The following is a 21,742-nucleotide window of genomic DNA, read 5'->3' on the forward strand; positions in this document are numbered from 1 at the left end:
AATAATAATAATGGATGGGATTTATATAGCGCCTTTCTAATACTCAAGGCGCTTTACATCGCATTATTCATTCACTCCTCAGTCACACTCGGTGGTGGTAAGCTACTTCTGTAGCCACAACTGCCCTGGGGCAGACTGACGGAAGCGTGGCTGCCAATCTGCGCCTACGGCCCCTCCGACCACCACCAATCACTCACACACATTCACACACAGGCAAAGGTGGGTGAAGTGTCTTGCCCAAGGACACAACGACAGTATGCACTCCAAGCGGGATTCGAACCGGCTACCTTCCGGTTGCCAGCCGAGCACTTAGCCCATTGTGCCATCTGTCGACACACTGAACTTTTATCCTGTTCCGTACTATGTTTACATATTTCTGTCATGCTGCAGCAAGCAAGAATTTCATTGTCCTATCTGGGACACATGACAATAAAACTCTCTTGACTTGACCCCCAACCACCATAGTCAGTCCTGACCTGAAACGTCACCTGTCCATGTTCTCCAGAGATGCTGCCTGACTCGCTGGGGTACTCCAGCACTTTGTGTCCTTTTGATGTAAGCCAGCGTCTGCAGTTCATTGTAGCTTCTCTCACATGCATCTCTGGCATGAAGCTCAGCTGCACTCTGTCGAGGTGAGTCCCACTTTCTCATCAATCCCTGGCAAAACAAACCTCTCTGGTCATCCCTTTGAGAGGAAGGAACCCAAGTCTCTTTCCTGAATTTGTCTGAAATAGTCTGAAGTTTGGTCCCGATCCAAAACGTCACCTATTTACGTTCCCCAGACCCCTCCCGTCCATTGACAAGGCCAGCAGCATAATTGAGGACGATTCGCACCCTGGTCACTCCCTCTTCTCCCCTCTCCCATCGGGCGAAAGGACAGAAGTGTGAAAACGCACATTTCCAGAACAGGGACAGTTTCTTCCCAGCTGTTATCAGGCAACTGAATCATCCTACCACAACCAGAGAGCAGCGCTGAACTACTATCTACCTCATTGGTGACCCTCGGACTATCTTTGATCAGACTTTGCTGGCTTTACCTTGCACTAAACGTTATTCCTTTATCATGTATCTACACACCGTAAATGGCTCAATTGTAATCATGTATTGTCTTTCCACTGACTGGATAGCACGCAACAAAAGCTTTTCAGTTTACGCACATGCACACACACGCACACACTCACATACACGCACATGCACACACACGCACATGCACACATACACGCACATGCACACACACGCACATGCACACACTCACATACACGCACATGCACACACACGCACACACTCACATACACGCACATGCACACACACGCACATGCACACACACCTCGGTACATGTGACAATAAACTAAACTGATAACTGCTGAGTTACTCCAACACTTTTGGTTTTCTTTTGTAAATCGGCATCTGCAGTTCCTTGTTTTTTCCAGTCTTTCCTTCTGATTATAAGCTGGCATAATTCGTTAATCGATGTTTCACTTTCTATAGATCCTTTTTGTTTTTCTTTTCTTTTAGTGATATAGTAACTAGAGCTGAATAAGATACTAATCTGTCATGGCTTAAAAATACTCATTTAAACATTGGAATCAAAATGAAAGGTTGCAACTAAATTACTGCTCGTGCTGTTACTCAGATCCTCTCTCTCAGCGAGACCACAAAGGAAATTTTGTTTTAATTTTCAGCTGATGTGGCATATTTAATTTCATCCAGTAACTATCGTTTCTAGTTTCATCTAGTGGCTAACGTTTACAGCTGAGATCCTGTGGAATTTAAAACCCCTTACACCCCCTCCTCAACTTTAGTCATGAAAGGTAAAAAAACTCACACACACACACATACACGCATACGCACACGCACACACTCACATTCACGCACGCACATGCACACGCACACACTCACATACACGCACATGCACACACACACGCACACTCACATACACGCACATGCACACACACACACACACACACTCACATACACGCACATGCACACACACACACACACATACACAATCACATGCACACACTCACGTGAACACCAGACATGCACACTAGATACACATGCACACAGCACACACTCACTTACACATTCACCCACATACACGCACACACGCCCACATATATGCACACATACACACACTCACATACACAATCACATGCATGCACACACATGAACACCAGACATGCACACTAGACACACATGCACACAGCACATACACACACTCACTTATACATTCACCCACATACACGCGCACACGCCCATATATATGCACACATACACACACTCACATACACACACTCACATACACACACACACACACACCAACACACTTTCACATAAACATACACCCACCTGACACAAACACAGACTCCAGGCACATCAACAGATACACACACAAACCAGATACATACATACACACACAAGTACCATACACTCACACACAAACACACCATTTCATTATTCAGCTGTAATGATCATTTTTTTCCTCTCCTAATGAAGAGTCTATATATAACATTTAAAAAATCAGATCCTTGAATGCTACTCCATCGCTCCACAAAGCAATCAAGGAATTGATTTAAAGGCAATACAATAAATACAATACCTCAAACAGGGCCAGAATCTCACAAGGGAAATAGTTAGGTTCCTGATTGAACAGGAGTGTAGAAAACATAGCTTAGGCTCAAGGGCAGGAAGACTGCAGTGAAAATTAAACTGTGGAAGAACGTGTGTTGTCTTTCCACTGACTGGTTAGCACGCAACAAAAGCTTATCACTGTACCTCGGTACATGTGACGATAAACTAAACTGAAACTGCTGAGTTACTCCAGCACTTTTGGTTTTGTTTTTTAAATCGGCATCTGCAGTTCCTTGTTTTTTCCAGTCTCTTTTATTATGATCATAAGCTGGCATAATTGGTTAATCGATCTTTCACTTTCTATAGATCCTTTTTGTTTTGTTTTTTCTTTTAGTGATATAGTAACGAGAGCTGAATAAGATATTAATCTTAGTCATGGCTTCAAATTGAATGCGCCTTTACCTATTCTTCTCTCGTGATACGGTGGCGCAGCGGTCGAGTTGCTGCCTTACATCGAATGCAGCGCCGGAGACCCGGGTTCGATCCTGACTACGGGCGCTGTCTGTACGGAGTTTGCACGTTCTCCCCGTGATCTGCGTGGGTTTGCTCTGAGATCTTCAGTTTCTTCCCACACTCCAAAGACGTACAGGTTTGTAGGTTAATTGGCTTGGTAAATATATATTTTTTAATTGTCCCCAGTAGGTATAGGATAGTATTAATGAGAGGGGATCGCTGGTCGGCGCGGACCCGGTGGGCCGAAGGGCCTGTTTCCGCGCTGTATCTCTAAACTAAACTAAAAGTTATCGCTTACGCTCCACATTATCCACTTGTAAATCACTGATTCGGATAAACCTTGCAGGAGATAACATTCTCAGGAAGGTCTAAATCAAAGAAACTAGAGGAGCAAGACAGACCACTCCTACGAAATCCAATGGACTGACGTGTAGTACACAATGGAATGTCACTTCCGCCATTTTAGGAATAAGACCCCGACCTCCGTTATGCCTCTCGCAGTTTAATCCACGTCAGTCCATTGGATTTTGCAGTTTATCTTGGTCTATCTTAGCCTTCTATGATAGACCATTATGATCTTTGTTTATAATAAATAAGGAGCTTCTTTTTATGCGTATAAAATGAGTGACAATGCGCAATACCCCCTCCCCACATCCTCTTCTCCCCCTCTCCCTACCTTCTCCCATTCTCCAACTCCCTCCCCCACTTTCCCCGGCGCCCCCCCATTTGTGGACCTAGCCTGAGACCGGCGATCCCCCGCACACTGTCCCACACATGCTAGGGACAATTTGTACAAGCCTGTGTGTCTTTGAAGTGCGGGAGGAAGCCCAAACCCTAACCCCAGACCTAGCCGTAACCCTAACTCTAGGTTGATGGGCTTGGTATAAGTATAGAGTTAGATAGACCTCTAGGGGCTAGTGGAGTCAAGGGATATGGGGAGAAGGCAGGCACGGGTTATTGATAGGGGACGATCAGCCATGATCACAATGAATGGCGGTGCTGGCTCGAAGGGCCGAATGGCCTCCTCCTGCACCTATTTTCTATGTTTCTATGAAAGGTCTCTGGACCATATGCATTCTCTGATCTTTGGTTGAATCAGTGTTGTGGGGGAACGGTAGGTGTGTGTTTCTGTGTGTGAGTGGCAAGATAGAGATAATAGATTTCAAAGTTCCTCATGGGTCAGAAGCAACTTTAATTTAAAGCAACTCATCTTGTATCTTTGGTCTAAATGAATCTGAGCTATCTGTACTGTTGACTCTTTGATGATCCATCTCTTGTTTAGGCTGCATAATCTTCTCTTCCCCTTTAGTTTCCTGTTCCTCCTTCGCAACCCTCTTTCCACTTGTTTTGTTGCAGCTGATGGAACTACTTATTGATCCGTTGCCATGCATTTACGATTATTCTCTTGTCACGGAAGGAATGCCTGAGGGAATCTGAGGGCCGTATTTCCTTTGTGAATGGGAAGGTTGTCTTCTTGCCAATCCTGTGGTTTGTTGCTAATGGCTTCCAAGCCTAACGGTACAATTAGCAATGGGCCTGTCCCACTTAGGCTATTTTTTAGGCGACTGTCATAGTCGCAGCAAGTCGCCGAAAAACCAGCGACTGGACTAATGGGCGCGTTCCACTTAGGCAATTTTTTAGGCGACTGCCGGCGACTACGGCAATGGAATTCACCGAAGTCAGCACCAGTGACAAGCTACGTATGTCACCAGGCGACAACCTACGACAGCACCTACGTCAAGCTACGCTCATTGGCGTCAAACCCACTGTCGCCGAAAATGTTTCAACATGTTGAAAATCCAGCGGCGACCAGAAAGACGCTACGACTCTTTGGGCGACTGTGGAGACTACTCACGACTGTACAGGCGACACCCCAGCGCCCACCAGCGACAGCCTAGTCGCCTGTAGCCGCCTAAAAAACCGCCTGTGCGACAGGCTCTTAAGCAGCGATCAGAAGATGTAGGCCGACCCGCAATGTCACCCGTTCCTTCTCTCCAGAGATGCTGAGCTACTCCGGCATTTTGTGTCCATCTAAGCAGCTACATATGTCTGTGCATTTCACACAGCAGAACTTTATCCTCTGTTTTCAGACTATTTTGTGGCCTAAATTCAAACACTTTACAGCTCAAAGTGATTGATCGTTCTATAGTGAGGATAGTGCTTTTAGACTTCTTTACACTTTAGAGAAATATGTAGGAAGGAACTGCAGATGCTGGTTTGAACCGAAGATTGACACAGAATGCTGGAGTGACTCAGCAAGACAGGCAGCATCTCTGGAGAGAAGGAATGGGTGACGTTTCCGGTCCAGACACTTCTTCAGGCAGTCTTGAATGTTAGGGTTACATTTGCTTTCTTCCAATCCGTGGAAATCACAGGAAGGTCAATGCATCCACTCTCTACATGGTCACCACCTTCAAATCCCTAGGCTACAGATCGTTGAGTCCTTAGACCATAGACTTCAGAAATACAGTGTGGAAACAAGCCCTTCGGCCCACCGAGTCCGTGCCGACCAGCAATCATCACCTCGCACTATCCTAAACACACTAGGGACAATTTACAATTTACAGAAGCCAATTAACCTACAAACCTGCAGGACTTTGGAGTGTGGGAGGAAGCCAGAGCACCCGGAGAAAACCCACATGGTCACAGGGGGAACGTACAAACTCCGTACAGACAGCACCCATAGTCAGGATCGAACCCTGGTCTCTGGCGCTGCAAGGCAACAACTCTACCAGAGTGTCACTGTGCCAACCTTCCTTCAAGAAATTCAGGAGATGTTGAAATATCTCAAAATACTTTTTGAACTGAGTTTAAGAAACATAGAAAGTCATAGGAGTGCAGGAGGCCGAGGGACAATAGACAATAGACTATAGGTTCAGGAATAGGCCATTCGGCCCTTCGAGCCATTCACTGTGATCATCCACAATCAGTACCCCGTTCCTGCCTTCTCCCCATATCCCCTGACTCCACTATCTTTAAGAGCTCTATCTAATTCTCTCTTGAAAGCATCCAGAGAATTGGCCTCCTCTGCCTTCTGAGGCAGAGAATTCCACTGACTCACAACCCTCTGTGTGAAAACGTTTTTCCTCATCTCCGTTCTAAATGGCCTACCCCTTATTCTTAAACTGTGGCCCCTCGTTCTAGACTCCACCCCCCCCCCCCAACATCGATAACATGTTTCCTCCGTGTCCAAACCTTATATAATCTTTTTATTTTTTATTTTGTTTTATTGTTTTTTTTGGGGGGGTTTTTTAATTTTATTTTTATTAGAAGTACAGTAAATTACAATAATACACATCAGATATATCTTATTACATTGTTGTACCACTTCGTTTTTCGAGCTTTAAAAAAGATAGAAATAAAAGAAGTAAGGAAAGTGAGCAAGAATCGTGAAGGTGCAGGAAAGTGTTGGGAAAAGAAAGCCCGTTAGGGAGGAAGTTAGAGAAGGAAGTAAAGAAAGGAAATAAGACCCTAGAAAGAAAAGAAAAAAAAGGAAAAACAATCGCTCTATTGTAACTCAAAACTCGCAAAAAAGGATATACCAACCGTGTTTTTAAATTTATTTTTATTTTATAACCCCCGTTACCAGATCCTGGTACCATTTATATTTTAAATTACTATTGCACCTTATGCTTGTAATAGTTCCATAAATGCAGACCACGTCTTTTGGAAGTGGTCTGCTTTGCCTGCTAGGAGGAGTCTCATCTCTTCCAAGTGTAGTGTTTCGAACAAAATATTTGAAATCTTCACAAAATCATTTAAAATAAAACTTGTACCAAAAGCAGAATGGATCATTTTTGGAATATCAGAAGGTAACCCCGAATTAAACGTGTTTCAAAAGAACTTACTTAATTACGGGCTAATAATGGGAAAAAAAGCTTATACTCAAATTTTGGAAAAATACTCCAATACCAACAATAAAAATGTGGATTTCAAACATGTTCGAAATACCTTATATAATCTTATATGTTTCAATAACTCTATTGTCTATTGTCCCTTGGCCTCCTGCACTCTTATGACTTTCTATGTTTTTTAAACTCAGTTCAAAAAGTTCAATAAGATTCCCCTTCATCCTTCTAAACTCCAGAGTGTACAAGCCCAGCCGCTCCATTCTATCAGCATATGACAGTCCCGCCATCCCGGGAATTAACCTGGTGAACCTACGCTGCACTCCCTCAATAGCAAGAATGTCCTTCCCCAAATTTGGAGACCAAAACTGCACACAATACTCCACGTGTGGTCTCGTCCGATTTTATAGAGTTATTTGAGTAGAATAGATAGGGTGAATGCACGTTGTTTCTTCCAGTTTAGGATATAGGTTTAGGGTGGGGAGGAAAAGTTTTAAAAGGAACCTCGTGGGCAACTTTTTCACAGTGGGTGTTTGAAACAAGCTGCCGGAGGGTGTAGTTGGGGCAGGTATTATAACAACATTTAAAATTCATTTGGACAGATAGGAAAGGTTTAGAGGGGTCTGGGCCAAATGCGGGGAGGAGGGCAGCTCAGATGGAGCATCAAGATTCAAGATTCAAGATTCAAGAGAGTTTATTGTCATGTGTCCCTGATAGGACAATGAAATTCTTGCTTTGCTTCAGCACAACAGGACATAGTAGGCATGAATACAGAACAGATCAGTGTGTCCATATACCATTGTATAAATATATACACACATGAATAAATAAACTGATAAAGTGCAAATAAACGGATAATGGGCTATTAATGTTCAGAGTTTTGTCCGAGCCAAGTTTAATAGCCTGATGGCTGTGGGGAAGTAGCTATTCCTGAACCTGGTTGTTGCAGTCTTCAGACTCCTGTACCTTCTACCTGAAGGTAGGTCCCGAGCATCTTGGTCGGGATCGGCAATGTCGGGCCAAAGGGCCTGTTTCCGCGCTGTATGGCTCCTTGACTCATAACAGTAAAACTAGGAGGGTAAATGGGCCCATAGCAGAAGCGCCCATGTCGCTGGGCTGGAAACTGGAATTCTGCTACCACCATCATCTATTGCAACAAGTGATGGCTCCCCACTGATTGTCGCCGAAAGCTTGCGTCCTTTTCAGGACAGACGATGGCAGCGAGGTCAACATTTGTAACAAGAGGGACTAGAAAGAAGGAGAATAAGGAGGGTAAATGGTTAATGTAATAGGTTATCAACAATACCTATTTCTGCTGATGCAGCCACTTTAATCTGGAAAATAATATCCAAATGTGCCTTACCAAAGCAATATAAAATATGTGCATTTTATTTGCATGTTTGGATCGCAGCTCGCAGCATTGAAGTGCTTGAATTTCATGATGCTGTCAAAAAATAACTGAGAGAGGGAATGTATGAGTGTTGATGTTGAAACAAACAACTGCTGATGCTGGTTTATACTCAAAAGGACAGAAAGTGCTGGAGTAACTCAGCAGGCCAGGCAGCATCTCTGGAGAACATGGAACCGTGTTACTCCAGCACTTTGTGTCCTTAATGTACATGGGATGTTGGTTATACTAGAATGAAAAAACAAGCCAAGGTCAGCACGGCGACACGGCAGTAGAGTCGCCGCCTCACAGCGCCCAGAGACCCGGGTTCGATCCTGACTGCGGGTGCTGTCTGTACGGAGTTTGTACGTTCTCCCCGTGACCTGCGTGGGTTTTCTTCGGGTGCTCCGGTTTCCTCCCACACTCCAAAGACGTGCAGGTTTGCAGGTAAATTGGCTGAGGTAAAAATTGTAAATTGTCCCTTGTGTGTAGGATAGTGTTAGTGTACGAGGTGATCTCCGGCCAGCGAGGATTCTGTGGGCCGAGGAGCCGGTTTCTGTGTTGTACAGTGTCCCGAAAGACTAAATTCATTCATTCATTCATCATCATTGAAAACATCAGCGACGCTGGGGCGCTGGTTTCCGACGGGAACGGTGACGGACGCTCCACACATCTCTGTCCTCCAGTTCCTGCGGACTTCCGCCACTGGAAGTCTAGGATTTTGGTGTGTGTGTGTGTGTGTGCTTTATCATCATTCCTTACAATGCCGTGTACGACAGTGATCGCAACTTCTACTGAAGTGTGGATGGCCGTTGGCTCGCTAGAATCTCATCCGCCCTTTGACAGGTCTTGTTTTTGGTCCTGCTGGGGGTCCACAGCCCCCTCCTCACCTGGCAAACCCAGTGTGGGGGAGACGGTTTAGTTGCCGACTATCCGACCATGGAGCAGGTAGCACGGGATTACATGGTACCCGTGGCGGGGGAACTCCCCCCGACCTGACCTGACCACAACGACTAAAGGTGGAGAGATTTGTGGGTGAGATTGAAGAGCTTTCAGGCCCAGACAACTGAAGGTCTACATATTAATGGAGCTAAGAAATATGGAGACGTACACGAGACCAGACCTGCAAAAGGCAACAGCAAATTTGGACATATATATCAAGTATTGATGTATCTATATATCTGTTATAGAAAGAGCTTCATTCAATAACATCAATAACAACACAGTTAACAGCAGCAAGGTTAACGAGAGAATTCATGAATCATTTAGGAGAGTACTATTAATCAAAATACTATTCATCTAACGGTGGCATAGTTGTGCAGTGGTAGAGTTGCTGCCTGACTGTGTCAGAGACCTGGGTTCGATCCTGACCAAGGGGTGCTGTCTGTATGGAGTTTGCACGTTCTCCCTGTGAACGCGTGGGTTTTCTCCGGGTGCTCTGGTTTCTTCACACGCTCCAAAGACGTGCAGGTTTGTAGGTTAATTGGCTTCAGTAAAAATTGCAAATTGTCCCTCTTGTGTGTGGGATAGTGCTGGTGTACGGGGTGATCGGCAGTCAGTGGGCCGATGGGCCTGTTTCTGCATTGTAGGCCACTATAGTCTAAAGACCCACTGAGTTACTACAGCAGTTTAACATTGACTTCTCCAATTTCAGGTAGTCCCTGCTCTCTCCCTCCTTCCCCTCCCATTCCCAGCTCTCCCACAGCCTACTGTGGTGGGGACTGGACATGGGGTGGGGACTGGACATTGTGCCTTCCTCCACAGTGCTACCCACTGTGGGGGGATGATTTTTTTGTCTAATTGTAGTCTTGTAGGTCTGTGTCCAAGATGGCTGCCGTGAAGAGAGAGTGGACGCTGGCGCGCTTTGGCTGCCGCTGCTCCCTCTTCACACTGTTTTTGATTTTCTGTTTTTGGATTGAATCCTGTTTTTAATTTGTGTCTCTGTGATGTCTTTATTACTTGTCATATTCCGATTATATGTTATTCCGATATACTATGTAAGGTGTCCTTGAGATGTTTGAAAGGCGCCCATTAAATAAAATTTATTATTATTATTATTACTGTCTCCGCCTCTTCCTTTCTTCTTCCCGTCCCCCGCTCCCAACTCCACATCAAGGGCCTCGACCCGAAACATCAGCTATTCCTTGGGGTGGAAGAGTGCAACCTTCACGTGGTCAACGAATGTATTCAACTCGGCGTGCACAATCAAATGAGATCAAATAGAACAAGTTGTCCTACAACTTTAGGCTGTGCGTGCCATACGCAAGAAGAAGGAGCTATTCCTTCGCTCCATAGATGCTGCCTCACCCGCTGAGTTTCTCCAGCATTTTTGTCTACCAGCTGTTGATGTCCTTTTTTTGGTACAATAGTCGGTTCGTTTGCTCAGGCAACCGTCAAGGCAGAAAGGCCAAGTCAAGTCAAGTCAAGTTTATTCGTCACATACACATACTAGATGTGCAGTGAAATGAAAAGTGGCAATGCTCGCGGACACCATTCATTGCTACGTTGACAAGGGAAAGGTATGTGAATTATTCTATTCACGCAATAAGATTACCATCCTTGAAACCCCCATCATCAGCATCTTGGGGATTACCACTGAGCAGAAACATAACCGGGCTAGTTCAACAAATACCATGCTTGTAACATCCAGTCAAAGGCAGAGTTTCTTGTGGCGAGTCAGTTATTTCCTGCCCTTTGTTGAGCTTAGAGTTACGGAAATAGGCCCTTCAGCCCACCAAGTCCATGCTGCCCGCTGATGCCCCGGCTCACACTAGTTCTATGTTATCCCACATTCCCATCCACTCCCTGCACACCAGGGGCAACTTACGACAGGGTAAATAACCGACGATCCTGCTTGTCACATTGTGATATCATATTCTATGTCGCTCTTCCAGGGAGATGCTAACTGCATTTCGTTGTCTCTGTACTGTACACTGATAATGACAATTAAATCTGAATCTGAATCTGAATCTGAATCTGAATCTGTGATGTGGGAATGTGTACAATCCACATAGACTTCCCAAGGTTTTTCAACCACCTAAAGGGGCTGTCCCACTGTACGAGCAAATTCAAGAGTTCTCCCGAGTTTCCCCTGATTCGAACTCGGAGAATTACGGTAATGGCCGCTCGTAGGTACTCGGGGCTCTCGTGGACATTTTTCAACATGTTGAAAAATCTTCACGAGTCTTCACGAGCTTACCGCGTTTCCCGAGTACCTGCCGTTAGCGTTACGAGCCGCTAAGAGACGTCCCGAGCTCCGACGTACCCGCTACGTACATTCTACGAGTTTGATTTTTTTTTAAACTCGGGAGTGCTCTTGAATTAGCTCGTACAGTGGGACAGGCCCTTTTACTCCAACGACCATCAGGTCAATGAACACTATGAACTACAACTAAACTCCAAATTAGTTTAAACTCAAGACTTCAGGTTTTGTTTTGTTTTTGCACTATATTGGGTGTGCTTTTTTTATTGAATTATTATTTTCTTTAATATATTATCTAGTGAGTACTTTGTTTACTGGGGCGACACGGTGGCTCAGCGGTAGAGTTGCTGCATCACAGCGCCAGAGACCCGGGTTCGATCCCGACTACGGGTGCTGTCTGTACTGAGTTTGTACGTTCTCCCTGTGACCCGGGTGCTCCGGTTTCCTCCCACACCCCAAAGACGTGCAGGTTTGTAGTTTCACTGTACCTCGCTACAGGTGACGACAAAGTGCCATTAAAGTACCATTTTAAAATGTTTCTCTCTCGTTTATTCTATTGTTCACAGACATATTCTGTTGTGCTGCTGCAAGTAAGAATTTCATTGTTCTATCTGGGACATATGACAATAAAACACCCTTGACCATTAAACCATTGTTTGCAAGAGTAGCTCTAAAGAGTGGTTCAATAAGGCAGCTCACACCGTCTCCTCAGGGGTCCCATGGATGGACTGTAAATTATGCTTTATAAATCAGAGCATTGAGTATAGAAGTTGGGATGTAATGTTAAAATTGTACAAGGCATTGGTGAGGCCAATTCTGGAGTATGGTGTACAATTTTGGTCGCCTAATTATAGGAAGGATGTCAACAAAATAGAGAGAGTACAGGGGAGATTTACTAGAATGTTGCCTGGGTTTCAGCAACTAAGTTACAGAGAAAGGTTGAACAAGTTAGGGCTTTATTCTTTGGAGCGCAGAAGGTTAAGGGGGGACTTGATAGAGGTTTTTAAAATGATGAGAGGGATAGACAGAGTTGACGTGGATAAGCTTTTCCCACTGAGAGTAGGGAAGATTCAAACAAGGGGACATGACTTGAGAATTAAGGGACTGAAGTTTAGGGGTAACATGAGGGGGAACTTCTTTACTCAGAGAGTGGTAGCTGTGTGGAATGAGCTTCCAGTGAAGGTGGTGGAGGCAGGTTCGTTTTTATCATTTAAAAATAAATTGGATAGTTATATGGATGGGAAAGGAATGGAGGGTTATGGTCTGAGCGCAGGTATATGGGACTAGGGGAGATTATGTGTTCGGCACAGACTAGAAGGGTCGAGATGGCCTGTTTCCGTGCTGTAATTGTTATATGGTTATATGGTTATATGGTAATTGTTACCATAACCAGAAATATCTCATCGATGTCTTTTAAAGTGCATTTGTCTAGATGAATTGATTCAGTTTTTTTTTTCCTCTACCTATTGCATTTAGGTCTCAGAAGATCCCCTCCTGTTCAATCTCTGTATGGAAAGCAGGTTTAAATCAAATGGCACCTCTCCTTGCCCTGAATCTTTAATACGCTTCATTGAATTAGACTCTAATACACGTCATTAAAAATGCATGGCTCCAGCTCTCCTTCTGCTGGCAGCTCTGCAGAGGGGAAAAGCCATCATTGAAAGTAATATATTAATCTTGCCACTGGATTTTAACCGTTTCTATGCTGGTTGATTTACACTGAATGTGGCTGTTTGGAGTTTACAGACACCGCGCGGAAACAGGACCACCGAGTGCGCGCCAACCAGCGATCCCCCCGTACACTAGCACTATCCTACACACAAGGGACAATTTACAATCTTTACTGAAGCCAATTAACCAACAAACCTGTACGTCTTTGGAGTGTGGGAGAAAAGCCACAAGGATCACACGAGGTGGACGTACCCATAGTCAGGATCGAACCAAGGGTCTCCAAAGCCATCTTTGGGGCTTTGGGGGAAACTGGAGCACTCAGAGGAGAGCCTGGCGGTTACAGAGAGAACGTGCAAACTCCACTCAGCCACACGAACAAGAACCTAATACAAGAGCAGGAATAATCCCCTCGTGCCGGTCCTGCCATTCAATATGATCATGGCGGGTCTATGTCGGCCTCAGCTGCCAGAGTCATAGAGAGTGGAAACAGGCCCTTCGTCCCAACCTGCCCACACCGGCCAACATGTTCCCTCTACACTCGCCACATTTACACCTGCCTGCATTTGACCCATAACCCTCTGAACATCACGGTGGCGCAGCGGTAGAGTTGCTGCCTTACAGCACTTGCAGCACTGGAGACCCGGGTTCGATCCTGACTACAGGTGCTGTCTTTACGGAGTTTGCACGATCTGCGTGGGTTTGCTCCGAGATCTTTGGTTTTCCCCACACTCCAAAGACGTACAGGTTTGCAGGTAAATTGGCTTGGTGTAAATGTAAATTGTCCCTAGTGTGTGTAGGATAGTGTTACTGTGCGGGGATCGCTGGTCGGTGCAGACTCGGTGGGCTGAAGGGCCTGTTCCACGCTGTATCTCTAAAACTAAAAACCTATCATATTAATGTACCGTTCTAAATGTTTCTTAAATATTGCAATAGTACCTGCCTCAACTCTGGGAGCTCATTCCATACACCCGCCACCCTTTGTGTGAAAATATTACCCCTCAGGTTCCTATTAAATGCACCGAAGTAAGGGAATCGTGGACCAGAGGACATAGGTATAAGGTGAAGGGGAAAAGATTTAATAGGAATAAGAGGGGTAACTTTTTCACACAAGTAGTGGTGGGTGTATGGAACAAGCTGCCAGAGGAGGTAGTTGAGGCTGGGACTATCCCAATGTTTAAGAAACAGTTAGACAGGCACATGGATAGGACAGGTTTGGAGGGATATGGACCAAACGCAGGCAGGTGGGATTAGTGTAGCTGGGGCATGTTGGCCGGTGTGGGCAAGTTGGGCCAAAGGGCCTGTTTCCACACTGTATCAGTCTATGACTCTAAATCTTTCCCCCTTCACCTTAAACTGTGGTTCTCGATTCAAGATTCAAGATTCAAGATTGTCATGTGTCCCAGATAGGACAATAAAATTCTTGCTTTGCTTCAGCACAACAGAATATAGTAGGCATAAATAAATATAGAACAGATCAGTGTGACCATATACCATAGAATATATATATATATACACACATAAATAAGCAGATAAAGTGCAATGGGCTATTAATGTTCAGAGTTTTGTTTGAGTTGAGTTTAATAGCCTGATGGCTGTGGGGAAGTAGCTATTCCTGAACCTGGTCATTGCCGTCTTCAGGCTCCTGTACCTTCTACCTGAAGGTAGCGGGGAGATGAGTGTGTGGCCAGGATGGTGTGGGTCCTTGATGATGCTGCCAGCATTTTTGAGGCAGTGACCGCGATAGATCCCCTCGATGGTAGGGAGGTCAGAGCCGATGCAGTGTTTACAATTCCCCTGCTCTGGGCAAGAGACTGTGCCTTTACTCTTTCATGGTAAATTCCTTTCGATTCCTTTCATGACTTTGTACACCTCTATAAGAGCACCCCTCATCCTCCTGCGCTCCAAAGAATTGACTCCTAGCCTGCTCAAACTTTACTTATAGCTCGGGCCCTCGAGTCTTGGCAACATCTTTGTAAATCTTCACTCCACCCTTCCCAGCATCGCCCCAATAACATGGTGCCCGGAACTGAACACGTTACTCTAAACGCGTGGGAAGGAACTGCAGATGCTGGTTTACACAGATGATAGACACAAAACGCTGGAGTAACTCATCCGGACAGGCAGCATCTCTGGATGGAAGGAATGGGTGACGTTTCGGGTCGAGACCGACCCAAAACTTCGCCCATTCCTTCAATCCAGAGATGCTGCCTGTTCCGCCGAGTTACTCCACCATTTTGTGTACAATCTACAATACTCTAAATGTTGCCCCACCAACATCTTATATAACTGCAACATGACCTCCCAACTCCTATTCTGCCAGTTCCCCATATCCCACAATTCATCGCTCTTTCCAGTGTTTAGCTATCTCCACCTTACATATATATCTAATGATCTACAGCATGCACTGAGGTCAGGATTGAATTCGGGTCTCCATTTTATACCATCACTGCTCCACACGCATTTCACATCAGACTGTCCCATGTGCCATTTTAACACAGCTGTATATCCATTTGTGAAATGTTGTCCAATATATTATGCATTAAGCAGCTGACTGTGAGCGGACTGAATAAGTGGGTTTCAAAATATGAATACGTCTATTTCTGAAGGGGGAAAGAGCATATTCTCCATTAGATAGACACAAAATGCTGGCGTAACTCAGCGGGACAGGCAGCATCTCTGGAGAGAAGGAATGGGTGATGTTTCACCTTGAGACCCTTCTTCCGACCCAAAATGTCACCCATTCCTTCTCTCCGGAGACGCTGCCTGTCCCGCTGAGTTACTCCAGCATTTTGTGTCTATCTTCAATTTAAAGATAGATACAAAATGGTGGAGTAACTCAGCGGGACAGGCAGCATCTCTGGAGGGAAGGAATGGGTGACGTTTCGGGTCAAGACCCTTCTTCTCTCCAGAGACGCTGCCTGTCCCGCTGAGTTATTCCACCATTTTGTGTCTATCTTTGGTGTAAGCCAACATATTTTCCACTTTAGGTAACCTTTACAAAACACTCCTCTCCCCTTTCTCCCCAATAATCTCCTCTCCCCACCTTTCTCCCCCCCCCCCCCCCCCAACCCCCTCCTCCCTCCTGGCTGACCTTGCTGCTCTCTCTCTCTCTCCCTTCACCTATATTCCTAAACAACTCGTGTCTTCTCAACCCTCTAGCTCCAAGTTCACAACTCACTATTCCGTTTATCTCACACCTTGTGTGTGTGTGTGTGTGTGTGTGTGTGTGTGTGTGTGTTCATCTCTGGCCAACCTTGTCCAAGCATTTGCCCGGCGCAGCAGTAGAGTTGCTGCCTTACAGCGCTTACACCATCAGAGACCCAGGTTCGACCCCGGCTACGGGTGCTGTCTGCACGTTCTCCCAAGCGACCTGCGTGGGTTTTCTCTGTGTTTAAGAAGGAACTGCAGATGCTGGAAAATCGAAGGTAGACAAAAGTGCTGGAGAAACTCAGCGGGTGCAGTCCTGGGCCTCCTCCATGGCCAGAGTGAGCACCACCGGAAATTGGAGCAGCAGCACCTCATATTCCGCTTGGGCAGTCTGCACCCTAGTGGCATAAACATTGAATTCTCCAATTTCCGGTAGCCCTTGCTGTCTCCTCCCCTTCTCAGCTCCCCCTCAGCCCTCGGGCTCCTCCTCTTCCTTTTTTCTTTATTCTTGCCGCCCCCCCCCACCCTCCATCAGTCTGAAGAAGGGTTTCGGCCAGAAACTTTGCCTATTTCCTTCGCTGCACCTGCTGAGTTTCTCCAGCACTTTTGTCTACCTTGGGTTTTCTCTGAAATCTTCAGTTTCCTCCCACACTCCAAAGACGTACAGGTTTGTAGGTTATTTGGCTTGGTATAAATGTAATTTGTCCCTTGTGTTTGTAGGATAGCGTTAGTGTGCAGGGATCGCTGGTCGGGCGGGCTCAGTGGGCACAAGGGCCTGTTTCCTCATTGTATCTCTAAACTAAACTAACCAAAATCTGTCTCTCATAACCATTCCTTGCCTTCCATGTTCTTTCCTGCCCCTCCGTTCTTTCTCCCAAACTATGCAATCAGTCTAATGAATTATTTAAGAAAGAACTGCAGATGCTGAAAAATCGAAGGTAGACAAAAGTGCTGGAGAAACTCAGCGGGTGCAGCAGCATCTATGGAACGATAGAAATAGGCAACGTTTCGGGCCGAAACCTGAAGGTTTCGGCCCAAAACGTTGCCTATTTCCGTCGCTTCTGAATGTTGTAGTCGGCAGGGCAGTACTCTGCATATCGCCATTTTGGACAATTTAACATTTTTATCAAGCCAATTAACCTACAAACCTGTACGTCTTTGGAGTGTGGGAGGAAACCGAAGATCTCTGAGAAAACACACGCAGATCACGGGGAGAACGTATGAACTCCATACAGACAGCAACCGTAGTCGGGATCGAACCCGGATCTCTGGCGCTGCATTTTGCTGTAAGGCAGCAACTCTACCGCTGCCCCACCGTGACTGCTGTCCTAATCCTAATCTTGGTCCAAGCTTGTTGACCTTGTGTGCAGGCACGGGAATATTGCTACAGTCACATGTAGCAATATTCACATGAAGCAATCTTCACACTGTCTTTTTGATTTTCTGTTTTTGGATTGAATTCTGTTTTTAATTTGTATCTCTGTGATGTCTTTATTACTTGTTATATTCCGATTATATGTTTTTATTCTGATTACTATGTAAGGTGTCCTTGAGATGTCTGAAAGGCGCCCATTAAATAAAATTTATTATTATTATTATTACATGTAGCCTGACCTCATCAACTATGGGTTTCAGGGGCTATGGGGAGAAGGCAGGAGAATGAGGTTGAGATGGAAAGGTAGATCAGTCATGAATGGATGGCAGAGTAGACTTGAGGGGCCAAATGGCCTAATTCTGCTCCTAGAACTTATAAACTTATGAATATCTTCCATGTTAATGAAACCTTCCTACAATTCATGTCTCTCTGGTATCCCATCAGTACTGAAACTGATTGTCTCTGCAGCAGAAAGCACGCCCGATATCGATGGCAGCCTTAACCAGAACTGACTGGAAGTTTGCACTGCAAATTTCACTATATTCTTGACTCTCGACTTTTATTATTTCCTCATATTTGGGATGTGGCCAAGTCATCACTTAATACCCATCGCTAAATGGTCCTTGAACTTTATGGCTTACGAGGCCATTTCAGCACACAGTTATGAGTCAGAGTTAATATGACGATTCAGGCATTTGCTTAAGCCTGACTTGCTTGATCTTATGTGTAGGAAGGAACTGCAGATGCTGGTTTAAACCGAAGAGAGACACAAAACGCTGGAGTAACTCAACGGGACAGGCAGCATCTCTGGAGAGAAGGAATAGGTGACGTTTCGGCTCGAGACCCTTCTTCAGACTTCAGTCACCCATTCCTTCTCTCCAGAGATGCTGCCTGTCCCACTGAGTTGCACAATCTTATTATAAGGCTATATGAAAGCTAGATAGATTAACGAGACCTGGGTGTGCTTGTACATCAGTCACTGAATGTAAGCATGCAGGTACAGCAGGCAGTGAAGAAAGCCAATGGCATGTTGGCCTTCATTGCGAGAGGATTTGAGTTTAGGAGCAATTAGGCCCTTCTGCAGTTATACAGGGCCCTGGTGAGACCACACCTGGAGTATTGTGTGCAATTTTGGTCTACTAATTTGAGGAAGGACATTATTGCTATTGAGGGAGTGCAGCGTAGGTTCACCAGGTTAATTTCCGGGATGGCGGGACTGACATATGATAAAAGAATGGTTCAGCTGGGCTCGAATTTAGAAGGATGAGAGGATATCTGATAGAAACATATAAAATTCTTAAGGGATTGGACACGCTAGATACAGGAAAAATGTTCCCGATGTTGGGGGAGTCCAGAATCAGTGGTCAGAATTTAAGAATAAGGGGTAGACCATTTAGGACTGAGATGAGGAAACATTTTTTCACCCAGAGAGTTGTGAATCTGTGGAATTCTCTGCCACAGAAGGCAGTGGAGGCCAATTCACTGGATGTTTTCAAGAGAGAGTTTAGAATTAGCTCTTAAGGCTAATGGAATCAAGATATATGGGGAAAAAGCAGGAACAGGGTACTGATTTTGGATGATCAGCCATGATTATATTGAATGGCGTTGCTGGCTCGAAGGGGCGAATGGCCTACTCCTGCACCTATTTTTCTATTTTTCTAATATTCCCCATTGCTAGAAGTCCAAACCTAGTGTAGATCTTGATCCACTTCCTCCAACTAAACGAGAGCAAGTCTGAGGTCATCCAACTCGGCCCCTCGGACTCCATCAAAACAATAGCAGGCAGCCTTGGAAGCCTTACCCCATCACTCAAACCTCACGTCAAAAACCTTGCCGTGATATTTGACTCTGCGTTGAAATTTGACAAACAAGTCAATGCCGTGGTGAAAGCTAGCTTCTTCCAGCTTCGGACGATAGCTAAAATAAAATCATTCCTCCAATTTGACGACCTCGAAAAGATCATCCGCTCATTTATCTCCTCCCGCCATGATTACTGCAACTCCCTTTACACTGGCATCAGCCAGTCATCCCTGTTCTGCCTGCAATTGTTCCAAAACGCCGCAGCGAGACTCCTGACGGGCACCCGAAAAAGGGACCACATCACCCCGATCCTGGCCTCTCTCCACAGGCTCCCAGTGCGGTTCCGAACCAATTTTAAGCTCCTTCTTTATGTATACAAAGCCCTTAATGGGCTTGCTCGCACCTACATCAAAAAGCTGCTTACCCACCTCCAGGTCCCTCAGATAGGCCGACTTGGGGTTACTGACCATCCCGCGGTCTCGGCATAAGCTCTGGGGCTACCGCGCTTTGGCAGTTGCAGCACCTAGACTGTGGAACAGCATCCCTCTTCCCATCAGAACTGCCCCCCCCCTTTAAGTTGAGACTTAAAACTTATTTCTACTCTCAAGCCTTTCTTGAGGCCCTCTGAGGGAGTGCTGTATGTATGTATTTAAGTATGTATTGTTGATCTATGTACCACTGTATGTAACACGTTAGTACCTGCACTAATGTAAAGCACTTTAGTCAACGAAAGTTGTTTTTAAAGTTTGCAGTTGTATAGGGCTCTGGTGAGACCACATCTGGAGTATTGTGTACAGTTTTGGTCTCCTAATTTGAGGAAGGACATCCTTGTGATTGAGGCAGTGCAGCGTAGGTTCACGAGATTGATCCCTGGGATGGCTGGAATGTCATATGAGGAAAGATTGAAAAGACTAGGCTTGTATTCATTAGAGTTTAGAATGATGAGGGGGGGGATCTTATAGAAACGTATAACCTTTTTCCTTCCTTCTCCCCGCCACCCCCTATCAGTCTGAAGAAGGGTTTCGGCCCGAAACGTTGCCTATTTCCTTCGCTCCATAGATGCTGCTGCACCCGCTGAGTTTCTCCAGCATTTTTGTGTAACATTATAAAAGGACTGGACAAGCTAGATGCAGGAAAAATGTTCCCAAAGTGGGGCGAGTCCAGAACCAGGGGCCACACAGTCTTAGAATAAAGGGGAGGTCATTTAAGACTGAGGTGAGAAAAAACGTTTTCACCCAGAGAGTTGTGAATTTGTGGAATTCCCTGCCGCACAGAGGGCAGTGGAGGCCAAATCACTGGATGGATTTAAGAGAGAGTTAGGTAGAGCTCTAGGGGCTAGTGGAATCAAGGGATATGGGGAGAAGGCAGGCACGGGTTATTGATTGGGGACGATCAGCCATGATCACAATGAATGGCGGTGCTGGCTCGAAGCGCCAAATGGTCTCCTCCTGCACCTATTTTCTATGTTTCTATGTTAAATGCGCTATAGAAATAAAATTGACTTGAAGCAACATATGGAGCAATAAATGTGGCATTATAATATATATATATATATATATACTGAAGGTCAACTAATCTCTCTGCAATCTTCTTGATGTCTTGGCTCAGAAGTGCAGGGCAGTCAGTGGTCCCACACTAGATCAGGCCTCTGGCAACAGGCCAGTCGGTGACGTCACCACCAGACACCAGAGGAGCATCTTTGGTCGCCACCGAGTCCCTGGCGACGGGGAGGGCGGGGAAAGGGATGATGGACGCGGCTCCCATCCAATCAGCGGCGTTCGAGGGCGGGACTCCAGGGCAGCGTGATCGACGGTGATCACAACCAATGGATGGCTGGCCCCTTGCGACGGGCCGGCCAATCACACGTAGAAGGGGGCGGGACGATCGCAGGCACCGAGCCCCGCCCCTACAATGCAGCATGATTGACACCGTTATAAACCAATGGTGGGCGGGACTTCTTTTGGACGCCGGGTCCCGCCCCCCCCCCCACGGGGAAGGAGTGATTGACGGCGACTGGACCCAATGGTTGCCGCTCGTCCGCGGAGAATTGGCCAATCGCGCGTAGGGTGGGGGCGGGACTTCCGCTGGTTGCAGGCTTTGGTTGCCAGGAACCGGATTCCGTCCCTAACAACGGCCGAGTGGATGGGAGAGGAGAGGCGCCGCCGCTGCTGCTGCTGCGGGGGGTGAGAGCGGCTGGGGGAGAGGGGGATAGAGAGGGAGGGGAGGAG

General features: G+C 45.9%; 1 protein-coding gene across 1 annotated transcript in view; it reads left to right on the forward strand.

Annotated features, from left to right (window-relative positions):
* The first annotated feature begins 3,201 nt into the window (after positions 1–3,201).
* The window catches only part of dnal4 (dynein axonemal light chain 4), a 33,770-nt gene continuing 15,229 nt past the window's right edge, over positions 3,202–21,742 (forward strand). Inside the window, exon 1 of the mRNA XM_033013363.1 lies at positions 3,202–3,220. The gene's annotated coding sequence lies outside the window, so the exon portion shown is untranslated. The remainder of the gene's footprint in view (positions 3,221–21,742) is intronic.

Source organism: Amblyraja radiata, chromosome 38 (genome assembly GCF_010909765.2).
Source record: "Amblyraja radiata isolate CabotCenter1 chromosome 38, sAmbRad1.1.pri, whole genome shotgun sequence".
Taxonomy (NCBI): domain Eukaryota; kingdom Metazoa; phylum Chordata; class Chondrichthyes; order Rajiformes; family Rajidae; genus Amblyraja; species Amblyraja radiata.